Here is an 18,966-nt window from a genome sequence, read left to right on the forward strand (position 1 = left end):
GCTAAAATTCAGCAACTCATTCATTAAGACAAGAGATTACTCGAAAGTGACGGTCGGTATCCACTCACTGATTTACGTCACAGAGTTTTACTATACAAGGGAGATGCGTGAAGTAAAAGGGTAATTTATTGATCACGAGATCCAGTTTTTACGAGCAGCCTATTCGCTGAAAGTAGTCAAGCTGCTCACCTTGAGAGTTCCAGGTGCAAGAATCCTGTAGCTTCCACGAGGCGAGTTATTCTGCGTCTTAAGGCCGTAGAGCAAACATGTGGCTGCGTCTGTTGTGTACTGTGTTTCTATTGCAAATCGTGTTCGTTGTTGGGGAGGAAACCGGGTCTTCACATGCGACGCCTGCCGGAATAATGACCCGAAGAGACGGTGACTCGTCTCAGGGTTGTCCTGAGGGATACATTAGCTTTCGGGAAGGCTGCATACAACCCTTCGACTTCTCGAAGGTAAGTGTTTTCTGATATTTTGGTACACACGACCTATTTCCAAGTAGCGATCGCAAGTCTTCGTACACAGTCAGTTACGTGACAAGTACTCTGAGAAACTCACGTGCAGGTAGAGTGGTGCCAAATTCTAATATGATTCATTATCTGCAGACAGTTTCTTGAAAAATGTACGTAAAAATCTATTTCTTACAAGCATTCTTCGGTGTACACATTAACTATCCCTGAAATACTGGTATTAGATGAGAATAAAATTAGAGGAAACGGTAACTATCATACTTTCTTTTCCTGGCATGTTTTCCGTCCCTTAGGTTTGAAGCACGGAAAGGTTCATCTTCAGCGGTGAAACTTGCAGTATATTACAGCGCATAAGCAATGCGTAGATCATGACAACAGCTCCAGTTGCAGAGCAACCAGCAGAATGTGCGGAGCTGTTTTACAACTTAAAATTTTTCTTCACATTCACGTTTACAGGCAAAACAGAACCGTAAAGTAACCATTTATGATATCAATTAAAGTAAACAGCTTCATCTGAGTTACTCATACTGTAGTCTGAATTTAAGTACAATAATTCTTGTTTATTCTCTACACAGTTTGTACGCAGTCCTTTAGTATATAAATGTGAAAGACGTGCTGTAAGCAGCAGAGGCGGTTTGTGTTGTACTCTCTTCATTAAGTGCAACGTACTGAATGATGCGTTATAGCAGTCTCCAGCTGACAGAAATTCTCACGTCGTGTGGACGAAAGCTTATGATGGCTTCACTATTCTGCTCTAGGATGAAAATAGACGTGCTAACGCTATTTTTATTTCAGCTACTTCATCCTGGGCAGTGCAAGACGCGCGTAGTTAAAAAATGGCTCTGAGCACTATGAGACTTGACAGCTAAGGTCATCAGTCCCCTAGAACTTAGAACTACTTAAACCTAACTAACCTAAGGACATCACACACATCCATGCCCGAGGCAGGATTCGAACCTGAGACCGTAGCGATCTCGCGGTTCCAGACTGAAGCGCCTAGAACCGCTTGGCCACCCCGGCCGGCTCTCGCGTAGTCTTGGGCGCTATCTGAGCAAGTAGCTAGAGGCAAACTACGTTTTAAAAAATACTTTCACTTCTTCAAACTGGAAAACTATGTCATATTGAACTGCGCCTACTACGTGAATGGAGTTATTGTGAACACCGGACAAAGAAAAATAGGATAAAAAGGTTTGATGTAAGAACATCGTTCTCACAGGTCATCAATCGTTTTACTGCTTTGATGGGGTTCACCAGGAGCTTCTTCTGCTGCTTTCTTCATCTCAGAGCAGCACTGACACTTGTACCGTGGAGGCTGTTCGCCTTATGTCTTAACACACGAACTGTCATCCTGTCTCTTCTTCTGGTTAGTATTTTCCACACAGTCATTTGCTCACCGATTCCGCCGTGAACTTCCTCAATTATTACTAGCCCACTCAGTTTTCAGCGTCATCCTGTAACAGTACGTCTGAAACACTTCGACTGCCATCGTTTCACATTTTACCACAGCCCACGAAACACTTGCACAATACCTTGTGCTCTATGTGTAAACTGTTAGTTATATTTCTAATAGAGGCCAAGTTTGGTGCATGTAACCATTCCAAGCCTTCCACAACTCTTAAATCTAAATATCCATGTATCTGAACATTCTGCACTTGAAAATTTACTGCCTGGCATAAGGTTCATTGAACCACCTTTAAGCTGTTCCTCTACCGTCCCACTCTCGAATAGCCTGCGAGCTCTCATTTAAGTCATAAAGAAGATCATTTCTCTGTATGTAAATAGGTGCTACAAAATGTTTCTCCATTCCGAGGAGAAAGTTGGTGACTGAAATCTAGCGAAAATACCCTACCACTATGAAAAATGCCTTTGTTTCAATGACTCGCATGTCATGCCCATGACACTCCCTGCCATTATTTTGAACTTTTCTGATATCCTCCGTCAGTACTATCTGCTGTGGATCCCATAACATAAAGCAGTAATCCAGAAGAGGACTGACGAACTTACTGTAGGTCCTTTTAGTAGAACAGTTACATCTGCTAAGTGTTCTGTCAATAAAACGCAGTCTTGGGTTCATTTCCCTCCAGCATTATTTACGTGATCGTTCCAAGTAAAGTTATTCGTAATTGTAATACGTATGCATCTAGTCTGAATTGACCGCCAAGATTTATCTGACCGTGTGACGGCAATTTAGTGGATTCCTTCTAGAACTCAAGTGAATGACTTCTCATTTTTCTTTATTTAGGGTGAACTGCCACTTTAAACGCCGTACAAATATCTTAACTAAATGTTTTCCAATTCTTTTTGATCTTCGGATGACTTTACGAGACGGTTAAATTGCAAACAATCTAAGAGGGCTGCCCCGATTTTCTTCTAAACCGTTTAATTAGATTATGAACAGCATCTACATCTACATTTGCCTGATTACTCTGCTATTCACAAAAAAGTGCCTGGCAGAGGGTTCAATGAACCACCTCTCTACCGTTCCACTCTCGAAAGCGCGCGAAAAAAATGTACACTTGAATTTTTCTGTGCGAGCCCTGATTTCTTTTATTTTATTGTGATAATCACTTCTCCCTATGTAGGTGGGAGCTAACAGAATCGGAGGAGAAAAGTGGTGATTGAAATCTCATGAGAAGATCCAGTTGCAACTAAAAACGGCTTTCTTTTAATGATTGCCACTCCAATTCGTGTGTCATGTCTGTGGCATTATCTACCCTATTTCGCGTTGATACAAAACGGGCGGCCCTCTTTTGAACTTTTCCGATATCATCCGTCTGTACCACCTGATGCGGATCTCACACCGCAAACCAATACTCCAAGATAGGGCGGACAAGCGTGATACAAACAGTCTCTTTAGTAGATCTGTTGCACTCTCTAAGTGTTCTGCCAATGAATGGCAGTCTTTAGTTTGCTCTACCCACAACATTATCTATGTGATCGTCCCAATTTAGCTTATTTTTAACTGTAGTCCCTAAGTATTTAGTTGAATTTACAGCCTTCAGATTTGAGTGACTTATCGCGTAATCGAATTTTAGGGGATTTCGTTTAGCAGTCATGTGAATAACTTCGCACTTTTCTTTATTCAGGGTCAATTGCCACTTTTCGCACCATACAGATATCTTATCTAAATCATTTTCCAATTCGTTCTGATCATTTGATGACTTTACAAGACCGCAAATGACAACATCATCTGCAAACAATCTAAGGGAGCTACTCAGATTGCCTCCCGTTTCTGAATCCGTGCTGACTACGTCTCAATGAATCGTTTCCTTCGAGGTAAATCATAATGGTCGAATACAGTATATGTTCTAAAACCCTACTGCAATTCGACGTTAGTGATATGGGCCTGTAACTCAGCGGATTACTCCCATTTCCCTTTTTGGGTATTGATGTGACTTGAGCAGTTTTCCAATCTTTAGAGACGGATATTTATCTTGGAGCGAGCGGTTGTGTGTAACTGCTAAATAAGGAGCTATTATGTCTGCTTACTCTGAAAGGAACCTGACTGGTATACAATCTGGACCAGAGGCCGTGCCTTTATTAAGTGATTTAAGCTGCTTTGCTACGCCGAGCATATCTGCTTCTATGTTTCCTCCTTGGCAGTTTTTCTTGATTGGAATTCAGGAATATTTACTTTGCCTTCTTTGGTGACGAAGTTTCGGTAAACCGTGTTTGATAACTCTGCTTTAGTGGCACTGTGGCACTGTCATCAGTGACTCCACCGTTGTTACCGCACAGTGAAGGTTTTGATTGCGTCTTGCCACTGGTGTGTTTTATGTATGACCAGTATTTGGGTTTTCTGCCAGATTCCGAGACAGAGTTTCGTTGTGGAAAATATTAAAAGCATATCGCATTGAAGTACTTGCTATATTTCGAAGTTTGCAAAACTTCGCCAATCTTGGGGGTTTGCGTTCTTTTAAATTTGGCATGCTTTTTTCGTTGCTTCTGCAATAGTGATCTGACCCGTTTTGTGTACTGTGGACCTTCAGTGCCGTCACTTATTACTTTATGTGCTATATATCTCTCAACGGCCGTCGATACTTTCTCTTTGAAATCATTGCACATCTTTTCTAAGCTTACATGATGAGATCGGAGGCGCCTAGAGCATCTTCATAAGCTTTTTTAAATAGATGTACTTAGCGTTTCTCTTTGATGGTTGTGGGTGTTGTGGTATTCATCCTAGCAACAACTGCCTTCTGGTCGCTAATCCCTCCATTCGACATGATGCTCCCTCTTCATTCAGGATTATTTGTTACTGTGATATCAAGTATGTTTTCGCAACCATTTACGGTTAGGGTGTTCTCATGAACTAATTGTTAAAAAAAATTTTCTGAGAAAGCATTGAGTTCAATTTCGGATGACCTTTTATGCCTGCCGCCGGCTCTAATAATTTTTCCAGCATATCGAGGGTAGACTGAAGTCACCACTGACTATAATTGTATCGGTGGGGTACCTATTCTAAATGAGACCCAAGTTTTCTTTAAACTGTTCTGCAACAATATCTTGTGAATCAGGGAGTCGGTAAAACGATCCTATTAATAGTTTAGTCCAATTGCCAAGAGGGTCTGTAACACATCTCTGGGGAACGCCAGATGTCACTTCTGTTTCACTCGATGACTGTCCGTCAATCACTAAAAACTGTGATCTCTGTGACAGGTAATCAGGAATCCAGAAGCACAGCGGAGACCATACTCCATAGTTAGGCACTTAGAGAAGAAGTCTCTTGAGAGGAACGTGTCAACAGTCTCCAGGAAATATAGAAACATGGGTTGAATCTGAGATCCCCTGTCGACATCAATCGTTACTTCGTGTGAATATAGAACTATCTGTGTTTCACGAGAACGATATTTTCTGATTCCGTGCTGACTGTGCGTCAGTAGATCGTTTTCTCCGAGGTTATTCAGTCTCCCATTTCAAGTCAACGTTAGTGATGTGCGTCTCTAATTCAGCGGACTGCCGGCCGCGGTGGCCGTGCGGTTCTGGCGCTGTAGTCCGGAACCGTGAGGCTGCTGCGGTCGCAGGTTCGAATCCTGCCTCGGGCATGGGTGTGTGTGATGTCCTTAGGTTAGTTAGGTTTAAGTAGTTCTAAGTTCTAGGGGACTTATGACCTAAGATGTTGAGTCCCATAGTGCTCAGAGCCATTTGAACCATTTTTTTCAGCGGACTACTCCCATTTTCTTTCTTGAGTATAACTGTGACTTGGGCAACTTTCTAGTGTTTAGGTACCGATCTTCAAAAATGACTCTGAGCACTATGGGATTTAACATCTGAGGTCATCAGTCCTCTATAACTTAGAACTACTTAAACCTAGCTAACCTAAGGACATCACACACATCCATGCCCGAGGCAGGATTGGAACCTGCGACCATAGAGGTCGCGCGGTTCCAGACTGAAGCTCCTAGAACCGCTCGGCCAGACCTGCCGGCTACCGATCTCCCGTTGAGTGAGAAGTTCTATATGAGTGCCAGGTTTGAGACCACTGTATCGGTGTTCTCAGAAAGCAATGTAATTGGTATATAGTCTGGACCGGAGAACTTTGTTTTATTGATTTAAGCTACTTCACGAGGATATCTGCTTCTTCATTACTCATATTGGCAGCTGTCCTTGTTTCTCAATTTGAAATATTCACTTCGTCTTCAGAAAAGACAACATAAATGCGCTAAAGTCTGTTGCATCACTAATTTTTATATGTTTTAAAAATAATAGGAAATTTTAATAAAATATACTTTTGTGGTTTTCAGGTGCATTTACTAGTCTTACATGTCTTTTGGCGAGGAATAGTCCTATTCTTGTGCTACTCTGCTTCTTAATTCATCCTTGCCTCTTCCATCAATCGTTATCTTGCTTCCAAGGTAGGAGAATTTCTCCACACCTTCTATTATTAGGTGGTTAGTTTTGTGTTAAGATTATAGTTAATCTCATGTCGGTTGCTCCTCGGTACGGTCATTCTTTGATTTACAATAGTTCAGTATGATTCGCTCAGTACATTGAACAAGTTTTTGTGTTTTTCTTTTGTCTCTCATCGGGTATCAATGTCATCAGTGAATCTTATATCCATTACTTTTCACCTTCAATTTCAACTGAAATTCTGTACCTTTCTTTCATTTCCATTATTGCTTCTCGGTATACAGGTTGAATAGTGGGGCACAAACACTGCATTTATATCTTCCACCCATTCTACTCCTATAACTTCTATTTTGGTATTCCATTCTTATTGTACCTTCTTGTTCATACTACATTTTGAATAATATACGAATTTCCCAAAGGCATTTACCTTTTTAAGATATCAAAATTCTTGAACCACTTTATAATGTAGAAAACTTTCTCTAGGTCGAAAAATCGTACGGGAGCCCTGTGATTTTTCTTAAGTTTTCCTTTTGTTATCAAGTGTGACATTAGACATACCTTTCCGGTGCCGTTATAAAGCTTACCCAGGAGCAGATCTAGACTCATATCACAATTTAGTAGTGATGGAGAGTGGACTGAATCTTAAGACACTGGACAGGAAGACTGAATATGCAAAGAAGTTGGGTACAGAAGTACCAAGGAATGTCGAGACACACTTGAAGTTCTCTAAGGCTGTATCTACAGCAATGATGAATAGCTACGTAGACAGTACAGTTGAAGAGGAATGGACACCTCTAAAAAGGGCAATGACAGAAGTTGGAAAGAAAAACGTAGATGCAGAGAAGGTAACCGCAAAACAAGCTATGAGAAACCAAAGAAATAAACACTTCGGTTGATAGATGAAAGAAGATAATACTAGAATTTTCAGGGAAATTCAGGATTACAGAAATACATATCGCTGAAGAATGAAATAAATACGAAGTGCAGGGAAGCTCTGACGAAATGGCTGCATGAAAAATGTGAAGAAATCGAAAAAGAAATTATTCTAGGAAGGACTGATTCAGAATATAGGGAAGTCAAAACAAACTTCCGTGAAATTAAAAGCAAGGGTGGTAACATGACGAGTGCAACGGGAGTTCAGCTGTTAAGTGCAGAAGAGGGAGCGGATAGGTGGAAAGACCTACGCGGGGGAAATTTTGTCTAAAGTGATAAAAGAAGAAGCAGAAGTGGATTTAGAAGACATAGCGGGTTCAGCACTAGAATCAGAATTTAAGAGAGCTCTGGAGGGCTTAATATCAAATAAAGCAGATAACATTCCATCAGAATTTCTAAAACCATTGGGGGAAGTGGGAACAAAACGACAAAACGACATACCATCTAACTTCCTGAAAAATGTCATCCACACAATACAGAAGACTACAAGAGGTGTCAAGTGCGAGAATTATCACACAATCAGCTTAAAACCTAAGATTATGAGCGTAATTCTAATTAAATGGACGGGGGTCGAGCGTGAAACTAACGAGTTGATGTCATAAGGACCATGGACAATCTTAGGTGGTTTACGAAATGTAGGGAAAAATCCATGCAATGGCTCATTCGATGGTGGGTTGATTGCTTCAGAAGAGATCCGCGTGGCCAATGCATGCATCATGCATCTAACTGCCGACCGTAATGTATAAGAAGGTCTGTGGGACCGCTTCATCCAGATATGGGTCTTACATGGTTAATAGGGATCATGAGTAAAACGTCTCAAATGTTCATTGATGTAACGAATGGTACCCTGTTACATTAAGAGATGACTAATTTTCAGACGACTCGAGCTAGCTTCAATGGTTGCGTAAACATGTGTGTACAACATCCCTTGTAGGATCGCATTGGTCCGTCGTCGGATGCAATCGGACACGGGACGTGGTTTCTCCGCTTTTTTTAGGTACTCAGTCACTTGCGTCCTCAGTATTCCTCCTCACGTATCAAATACCTGTCATCATGCCACAGCTGCAATATCAGATCATGTAAGTGCAGTATCCTGGCTTTATCTCGGCATAACGTTAAATCCATTTCCATCTCCCTCCCCCCTCCCCCCATATCTGTAATGCGACTGTGGAACAAGTTATCCTGTAATCTACGTCTTATCAAAAACCACTCTTCATTCAAGAAGAGATTAAATCTTTATCTGTTACCATCGGCGTTGGTTCTCCACCGGTATACATCAGACGTTTTCTTTCTGTCCAACAGTATCTCTCTCTCTGTCACACTGTAGACTCTGCGTGCTTTTGTCAACCCTTTCCTTTTTGTCGTCTTCCTTCCATCACACCTGTTCATTTTATCCTATTATTTCTCCCTTTTCAATGACCAGTCAACTTCTTGACGCACTTCGGTTTCTTCTGTGCCGTTGCCCCATGCTTCTGTTAGAAGTTACTATTCACAATGGACACGAACGTAATGAGAAATTCGCTTAATACAATGTGACAGCGCCATGCTGAAAAGTAATGCCTCCTAATTTTTAAATGAAACCTCATAAGGTTTTTACATAAAACAAACGTTATTAAAATTCTACGTATTTATATTTCATGTCTGCGTATGTTTTTCCCAACATACTTACTCCAGTAATTCACACATCTTTCTCAACGAGAGACCAGTTTGTTGATAACTTCACTGTAGGATGTTTGGCTTTGTTGACGGAGCCCCAACCTCACGTTTACTGGCAGCGCTTCATCACTATCAAAGTGAAGTTCAAAATGGTTCAAATGGCTTTAAGCACTATGGGACTTAACATCTGAGCTCATCAGTCCCCTAGAACTTACAAGAGGAGGCCACGACGTTTGGAACGCGGATTTACTGCAAACTTCGTACACTCGTAGTTCTCCATGAGGACAACAAAATGTGTAAGCAGTAGCCCGTACTTCTCAAGCGTTACTGAGAAAATCGCAAGATAATTTCGGTCGTCAACTATATATCTGTGCGTGGCCATTTTAGCCACGAAGCGGCTGCACCCGAGTGCTGACGACACGGTGCCTTTAGAGTGTTCGGTCAGAGCGTTAGCTTTCCTCTCTAATTAATGAACTGAGCGAACGGACCATCGAACAAACTGAACGGCTATCATCGGACGTCCGCCCTGAATAAGTTCAACGAATAATATAGAACAATTTTTTTAAAAGTGGTTAGCGTTCAAGCCGCTGCATCGCTGGATCGAGTTCCGTTCGTCGGTTTTTTTTATTTCCAACACAGTTATTCTCTTTCTTATCTTTATTACAATTGATATAATGGGGAAAATACGTGTAATCGGATGAACTTTTATTAATTTTACAATGTTATTTGGCAGTATACTAATTTTTATTATCAGAAATAATGTAATATTCATAACTATCGACTAGAAAACGGCCAAATGCGTAAAGTGATACTGAAAATGTATGCCTGTCCGTGATTTGAGAAATCCCGTATATCTGGAAGGAGCCCGAAACGACTTGTTACCTCCAAGTTTTGACCGGCACAGACGGCTTTCGAAAGATACACAATTAATCGTCGCTTTCGACTTTACGAGTACAAGTTGCAGGATGGTATTTTTCGTAAAAACATGGAAAACAAAAAGTTAAACGGCACCAGCAGCATTGAATAAATGCTGTTTCCGCATACGCAAGGTCATTTGACGTTTTCCATGGAAAAACAAACCTCGTTAACATTCTCAAAAACCTCTCTTTCAGATGTTTGTTTGGAGGCAAACCATGCATAACGCAGTATTTCCTTAAAATTCAGCGCTGATAATTGGTTATGCAGTATCGAGTGTGTTTTAATAGCGTCTTCCCAGAAGCAATTTCTCGTTCTCTTTCGACTGAATACGAGCAGTTTTGAAGACATGGACAAGCATACATTTTCAGTATCACTTTACGCGTTTGGTCGTTTACTAGTCGATAGTTATGAATATTATATTATTTGTGATAATAAAAATTAGTAGACTGCCAAATAACATTGATAATTTAATAAAAGTCCATCCGATTACACGTATTTTCCCGTTATATCAATTGTAATATAAACAGTAAAGAAAATGACTGTTGAAAATAAAAAAGAATTGACGAACGGAACTCAATCCAGCGATCTAGCGGCTTGAGCGCCAACCACTTAAAAAAAAAAAGAAAACATTCTGTTCTATATTGATCGCTGAATTTGTTCGGGGCGGACGTCCGATGACACCCGTTCACTATTTTCGTTCATACGTTCGCTCAGTTTTTTTATTAAACAGGAGAGCTGTCGCTCTGACCGAACACGCTTTTTTTTAATTTCAATTTTTTAAATACTAATCCTTGCTTGAGTTTCTAAAATATGCCTATTGTTGCCTTCTGAAGTACAGGCATATCGCGTAGTTGAGCTTCACAAGAAACGCGGCAGCTCAATGGAGACAGCTGCTAAAAAGATGCATTGAGCTTCCGTGCCGGCACAACTGCAAAAAAGATGCATTGAGCTACCGTGCCGGCACCACTTGGCCGCAGCCGCTTCATAGCTAAAATGGCCACGCACAGATATGTATTTGACGACCGAAATTATCTTGCAATTTTCTCAGTAACGCTTGAGAAGTACGCGCTACTGCTTACACATTTTGTTGTCCTCGTGGAGTACTACGAGTGTACGAAGTTTGCAGTGATTCCGCGTTCCAAACGTCGTGGCCTCCCCTTGTTAGAACTACTTAAATCTAACTAACCTAAGGACATCACACACATCCATGCCCGAGGCAGGATTCGAACCTGCGACCGTAGCAGCAGCGTGGTTCCGGACTGAAGCGCCTAGAACCGCTCGGCCACAGCACAGTGAAATCCTCGAAGGTGTTCTTTAAGCTATGGAAAGTAGATGAAAATCGGAAGGAGTCAAGTTGGGAATGTACGGACAATGGATGACAGTTATCGCATATATCGTAGTGCTCATGTGTGGTCTGAAGTTGTCATGCTAAACGAGACGACGCTCTTTGTATGAATGAACTCTCTGAATTCGAAACTCTATCACAGAGCACTGTTTCTCACGCATGGACATAGTAACGTAACACGCCGCCTTATTACACGCCACGTTTAGGAACCTTCCAGTGCAGATTTGTAGACATGAAGAATAAAGTTGTAGAATTTTAATAATGTTCGTTTTAATTTAAAAAAAGTATTAAGAGTTTCCACATAGGAATTCGAAGTGATTAGTTTTCAGAACACCCTCGTTAAATGATTGAAATTTCCTAAATCTCGTGTAATAATTCCTATTCACATTGTCATTTTTATAATAATAATAATAATAATAATAATTATTATTATTATTATTATTATTATTACCGTATATCACTCCTGTGTTAGTGTTTGTTCACTAAGAACGTCTGGTTGGATGTAAGAGTCAACCTGAAGGCCCTAATCTTATGGTCTGATACCTAAAGATATGGAAATCAATAAGTAAACTATTTCATCTAAAACCTTTCTCAATCCGAGTGTTATCTATGCGCTTTACAGATAAGATGCAATTTTCATGCAATGAAAATGAGTTACGAAGGATTTTTGAGATCTGAAGGTTAACGGGAATCTCTACAGTTCCCTTGCCTTACAGGAAACTTTATGTAATTGTCGAATATGCAAATATTACTAAAAACAGCTCGGGAAATAGAATGGACAACTGTCTTGCTTCAGTACGATCAGTAGTGAACTTGATATGCTACGATTACATGAAATTCGGAGATATGGTACTAAATTATATTTCAAAAATTGTATCGTGTGAGGTATTCGTATGGAATATACTGTATAAAATTTATCTAGTCCATTATGAAATTCCAAATCAGATTGGGATAATAAATCCACTTATCAATGACCCGTTTATCAGCCTTAAGGTGATAGCCGTAACTTTCAAATTATGATATTTTTAGTGATTTTTAGGATTAATTAAAAGACTGGAAGTTTTAGATACGACTTTTCTTCCCACGAAAACAACAATGCATTGCTCAAACTCACTTCATATCCTCTCACAAGGCAGTAACACAAGTCATAGTGTACTAAGATATATGTAATGCAATAAGGAGCAGGCCGACATCATGAGTTATGGATTTTGAAAATTTAAGCAATTAGCATGTACACCACGTAGTATACAATCGGATGTATAAATTAAACAGCGCTGCAGAAAACAATAATCACACAAAAATGATGACTTACCATCTAGTAGCAACGCTTCTGTAATCTGCAATGGAAGATAATACAGCATCTGTCTTAGGAATGTGCATTTATCTAGCGGCTAGGCCCTGAGATTTATAGAGTTGCGGAAGGCAACGGGTCAACATTATCGGCTAAATGTTTCATAGTTCAGAATTTCGTATTTTAGTTTTACATTATGATCAAAGTTTTAAACTTTCAAATGGTTGAAATAGGTTCTGACCACTACGATACGCTATGATTTGTTGAACACGAACATTTAGTCTGATATTGGCTTCTTTTTCTTATATACTGTACGCTCATGTTACTTCTTGCAATTGTGTAACTCAAGCTTTTCTTATTTCCAGGCCAAGAACAGCTGAAGGAATAGAGATCAAGAGAAGAGAAACACATAATAACTGCCGTGAATTACTGTACCTTCCTCAGTGTATCAACCGCATTAACCGAACATCATTTCACTCTAAATTAAGCAAAAGAACAAATAATAAATGATTACACTTAATACATAGATAAAGATTATTTTTGTGCTACAAAAGTTTATTTATACCTTTCGCCTTACGGCTCATCCTGTTACTTCGATTTAACTAAATTAATTTAATCTTGTCCTATCTTACTAGTCACAAAACACGTGAACGGAAACGTAGTCTGGCGGCTGATTGTATCAGGATAGTTATTGCAGCATTCCAGATGAGTAAGATGGAACACCGTCAACAGATTTTCTGAGGAATTTAATTCATTTCCGTCAAGTATTTTGATTACTGTACACCAGTATTCAGTTGATTTATCGACACATATTATGATGGGACGCGTGCCACGTTATCTAACGTTATGTTATGTGGATAGGCTAAGACGTCAAGTTGTCTGAGTACCGATTCCTGCACGAGGACAAGCCATCTTGATTTTAAGCATTTTATTTACAGTTTTCATTTCAGAGACTGTTCTGAATACTCTGTTCCAAAAGCATTTTGGCTATGTGACACCAGATTTGTAGTTAGTAAACATGTCGTTTTCCAGGGCACGTACTGGTAATGTTCTGAAAAAGTGTTACTTCCATCTTGTACCATACGCCATTCGTCTGCCCAAAGTCACGTTGTCACACTATCGTGGTATCCATAAAGTGATCGAAGTTTTCTTCTTTAACATCTCCTAACAGTGTGTCAATTAACCGCATAGGCATTTGGATTGTATCACGATCGTAATACTAATAGCTATCGGCTGATCGACAAATTACCAAAGCAACACCTCTGCATGCAATATTTTACAATCAAAGAGGCACTAAAATTATTTTCATGGAGTTGCGGTAATAGCAAAAAGGCAATGGAACACTTAATGTATAGTGTGCACTGGGAGATGCAAGTTGTAGTGATAACTCACAAATCTACAGTATAGTTACAGCCTAACACGGAAATAGTATGAGAATTCCAGAAATCACACATATTGAAAGTATTCTTACTCTAGAAATTACACTCATTCAAAGTACTCTTCAAATAGTGTAAGAAATCTACTGCGAATTGACGTAACACTTCGTTCTGAAGTTCTAGTAAGCAGTACATCATCATCTACATCTACATCTATACTCGACAAGACACCTGACTGTGTGTGGAGGAGGGTACTTTGAGTACCTCTATCGGTTCTCCCTTCTATTCCAGTCTCGTATTGTTCGTGGAAAGAAAGATTGTCGGTACGCCTCTGTGTGGGCTCTAGTCTCTCTGACTTTATCCTCATGGTCTCTTCGCGAGATATACGTAGGATATACTGCTTGACTCCTCGGTGAAGGTATGTTCTCGAAACTTTAACAAATGCCCGTACCGATCTACTGAGCGTCTCTCCTGCGGAGTCTTCCACTGGAGTTTATCATCTCCGTAACGCTTTCGGGATTACTAAACGATCCTGTAACGAAGTGCGCTGCTCTCCGTTGGATCTTCTCTATCTCTTCTATCAACCATATCTGGTACGGATCCCACACTGGTGAGCAATATTAAAGCAGTGGGCGAACAAGTGTACTGCAACCTACTTCCTTTATATTGGGATTGCATTTCCTTAGGATTCTTCCAATGTATCTCAGTCTAGCATCTGCTTTACCGATTATGAACTTTATATGATCATTCCATTGTAAATCACTCCTAATGCCTACTCCCAGATAATTTATGGAATTAATTGCTTCCAGTTGCTGACCTGCTATATTGTAGCTAAATGATAAATGATGTTTCTTTCTATGTATTCGCAGCACATTACACTTGTCTACATTGAGATTCAATTGCCATTCCCTGCATCATGCGTCAATTCGTTGCAGATCCTCCTGCATTTCAGTACAATTTTTCATTGTTACACCTCTCGATATACTACAGCATCATCCGCAAAAAGCCTCAGTGAATTTCCGATGTTATCCACAAGGTCATTTATGTATATCGTGAATAGCAACGGTCCTACGACACTCTCCTGCGGCACACCTGAAATCAACGGAAGAGTTCTCTCCATTGAAAGTGACGTGCTGCGTTCTGTTATCTGGGAACTCTTCAATCCAATCACACAATTGGTCTGATAGTCCATATCCTCCTAGTTTGTTCATTAAACGACTGTGGGGAACTGTATCGAACGCCTTGCGGAAGTCAAGAAACACGGCATCTACCTGTGAGCCCGTGTCTATGACCCTCTGAGTCTCGTGGACGAATAGCGCGAGCTGAGTTTCACGCGATCGTCTTTTTCGAAACCCATGCTGATTCCTACAGAGTAGATTTCAAGTCTCCAGAAAAGTCATTATACTCGAACATAACACGTGTTCCAAAATTCTACAACTGATCGACGTTAAAGATATAGGTCTATAGTTCTGCACATCTGTTCGACGTCCCTTCTTGGAAACGGGGATGACCTGTGCCCTTTTCCAATCCTCTGGAACGCTACGCTCTTCTAGAGACCAACGGTACGCCGCTGCAAGAAGGGGGGCAAGTAATAATTATCTCCAAGTAGTGGAGCTTTTAAGTAATATTTAACAATGACCCTTAACACAAAATTCATTAAGTGTAATTAATATTTTTCTTAAGTTAAGCGGTCTCAGAACATAATTTCAAAGTTACTTCCCTTTTAAAAAAAGTTACATGAAAGTCGTGCAAAATTTCGGAAAGGCACTTTCAGAATTCAGCTTCAAAATTATTGCACTAGAGGCGTTAGTGAACGAGCAATAAAAGTTTACTTGTTCTTCCAGTAATAAGGGATGCCTACAGACGTTTATGTATGCAATTTAGACTCAACTTGGTATCAGAATAATCAATTCAGAACAATGAATTAAAATCACTATATAAATATTTGCTTACAATAAGACTGCCGTTGGACTGCAGTCAGAAATTTACACTTAGGACCGGGACCTGTCTCAGAGGAAAATCAACGATCAAATAAAAACAAATGTTCACATTCCATCATATAATGAAAGAGGCTGAATCCACATCAAATGAGAAAGTCCGTAACTTCCTCTAAGTTTTTGGAATTCCAGAAATCAAATTTATCACTACAGCGAAGTGTGCGTTATTTTGCACCTTCTTCCCGGCAGACTTAAATTATGTGCAGGATCGGCTCTTGCCCCTGCAACAGGGGCTTCCAGCGACGGTGTGTGACCCTCACAGATTTACTTATGTCTCTAACTACCTCCCTCCTCTTTTCCAGAGTTCACAACATTCTCCTCCATAACCTGTTGGATTATCAAGGTTCCTCGTCGGCACCCCGTCTGGCACAGGGTTTCGTCATGACGTTTAAACACAGAAATCTCGCCGTTGTAGAGTAAAAAACATCTTTCCGGAAACAACTTCCAAGAGAGGCAAAGTCCTTTCTCGGAATATCATTACTCCCAGGAGCGCAGGACTTGAAAGGTATGTAAGAGAGCTTCTGGGAAGAAAGGAAGAAGTGCTTGATAAAGGGGAAGTGCAGCTGTCAGACCGAAGAAGTGCTTGATAAAGTGGAAGAGAAGCTGTCAGACCGAGCTGTGAGTCATGCCTTCACTGTTTCATTAGATACGAGCACTGCCTGTGGCAGACAATGTTCCGAGTTTGAATCTCTGTTCGGAACCATGTTCTTGGATTTCTTAAGTGCTGTTTCGGTCGTGCTCATTGTCGGCGACAACGTACCAACATTCTGGGCACAGAGAAAATCAAACTGTTACTTCCAAAAACAAGTACAGAGGTACAAACATACGGAAACAACCCACGAAATGCATGCTTGAACATAAAGCGGACGCTAGCCAAGCCTGCAGCTTGTATTTGACAACCAGCGGCACCTACGCAATGTCGTCAATGCGTTGCAAATATAAGTCGTGGTCAGCGTAGTGTTCTGTGTTGCTCTGAGTGCATTAAGCACTATTCTGACTTCATTATCCTGATAATAAGTTCAGTATGAATTACATATATAAAGTTTCTATGGGTATGTATTACATATAAAACGTTTCTACACACCACTTATTATTGATCAAGCAAGTAAAATACACTACTGGCCATTAAAATTGCTACAACACGAAAATGACGTGCAACAGACGCGAAATTTAGCCGGCAGTAAGAAGATGCTGTCATATGCAAATGATTAGCTTTTCAGAGCATTCACACAAGGTTGGCGCCGGTGGCGACACCTACAACGTGCTGACGTGAGGAAAGTTTCCAGCTGATTTCTCATACACAAACAGCAGTTGACCGGCGTTGCCTAGTGAAACGTTGTTGTGATGCCTCATGTAAGGAGGAGAAATGCGTACCATCACGTTCCCGACTTTCCTAAAGGTCGGACTGTAGCCTATCACGATTGCGGTTTATCGTATCGCAACATTGCTGCTCGCGCTGGTCGAGATCCAATGACTGTTAGCAGAATATGGAATCTGTGGGTTCAGGAGGGTAATACGGAACGCCGTGCTGGATCCCAACGGCCTCGTATCACTAGCAGTCGAGATGACAGGCATCTTTATCCGCATGGATGTAACGGATCGTGCAGCCACGTCTCGATCCCTGAGTCAATAGACGGGGACGTTTGCAAGACAACAACCATGTGCACGAACAGTTCGACGACGTTTGCCGCAGCATGGACTATCAGCTTGGAGACCGTGGCTGTGATTACCCTTGACGCTGCATCACAGACAGGTGCGCCTGCGATGGTGTACTCAACGACCAACCTGGGTGCACGAATGGCAAAACGTCATTTTTTTCGGATGAATCCAGGTTCTGTTTACAGCATCATGATGATCGCATCTGTGTTTGGCGACATCGCGGTGAACGAACATTGGAAGCCTGTATTCGTCATCGCCATACTGGAGTATCACCCGGCGTGATGGTATGGGGTGCCATTGGTTACACGTCTCGGTCACCTCTTGTTCGCATTGACGGCACTTTGAACAGTCGACGATACATTTCAGATGTGTTACGACCTGTGGCTTTACCCTTCATTCGATTCCTGCGAAACCCTACATTTCAGCAGGATAATGCACTACCACATGATGCATGTCCTGTACGGACCTCTCTGGATGCAGAAAATGTTCGACTGCTGCCGTGGGCAGCACATTCTCCAGATGTGTCACCAATTGAAAACGTCTGGTCAATTATGGCCGAGCAAGTGGCTCGTCACAATACGCCAGTCGGTACTCTTAATGAACTGTGGTATCGTGTTGAAGCTGCATTGGTAGCTGTACCTGTACACGCCATCCAATCTCTGTTTGACTCAATGCCCACGCGTATCAAGGCTGTTATTACGGCCAGAGGTGGTTGTTCTGGGTTGTTCTCAGGATCTATGCACCCAAATTGCGTGAAAATGTAATCACATTTCAGTTCTAGTATAACATATTTGTCCAATAAATACCCGTTTATCATCTGCATTTCTTGTTGGTGTAGCAATTTTAACGGACAGTAGTGTATATAACGTTTCAATGCACCACGTATTGTTGGTCAAACAAGTAAAATATTATCGATCGTTGGCTAACGCTTCTCATCCAATAATTTTTAACGTGTGTTGTGAAAGTGGCTTTCTGAAATACATATTGCGAGTACGTTCTATATGGCTTTCATGTAGTGATTTAATGTAACTGTTTTTTAAAACTAGGATGTAGTCTTGTAACTATGTTCACATATTTGTTAACCTGAAGAAATATTAATTTCGGGTAGTGAATATTACATTAACAGACATTGTTAAATATTGCTTAAAAACTTCACTACTTGGTTAATTAATACTGTTTACTATAACTTCAGAACATACGTAATAAGTAATAGCCCTACTATAATCTGTAGTAGATTTCTTATACTACAGAATGTAACCTCCCCAAAGAAAAATTTATAAATTACTGTGCAGGTAAACCCCTTACGTTATTTCATTTTCAAACAGCTGAGCAGAACTGAACGTAATCAGACATTTCTCTCTTTACTTATTCTGATCAACACTAAACTGACACACAATATTTTTAGCGCAACGCAATCTGACTTTCAATAATCCCTACAAAAGAATGGCCCTGACTAACAATAACCTATACCTTT

The 18,966-nt window shown here is 40.7% G+C and overlaps 1 long non-coding RNA gene across 1 annotated transcript; it reads left to right on the forward strand.

The window, feature by feature from the left end:
• The first annotated feature begins 217 nt into the window (after window positions 1–217).
• Window positions 218–12,997, forward strand: LOC126175510 (uncharacterized). Its single transcript, XR_007535580.1, has 2 exons — window positions 218–455; window positions 12,826–12,997. It is a non-coding gene; the product is annotated as an uncharacterized LOC126175510 (long non-coding RNA).
• The last annotated feature ends 5,969 nt before the right edge of the window (window positions 12,998–18,966 follow it).

Source organism: Schistocerca cancellata, chromosome 3, assembly GCF_023864275.1.
Source record: "Schistocerca cancellata isolate TAMUIC-IGC-003103 chromosome 3, iqSchCanc2.1, whole genome shotgun sequence".
NCBI lineage: Eukaryota > Metazoa > Arthropoda > Insecta > Orthoptera > Acrididae > Schistocerca > Schistocerca cancellata.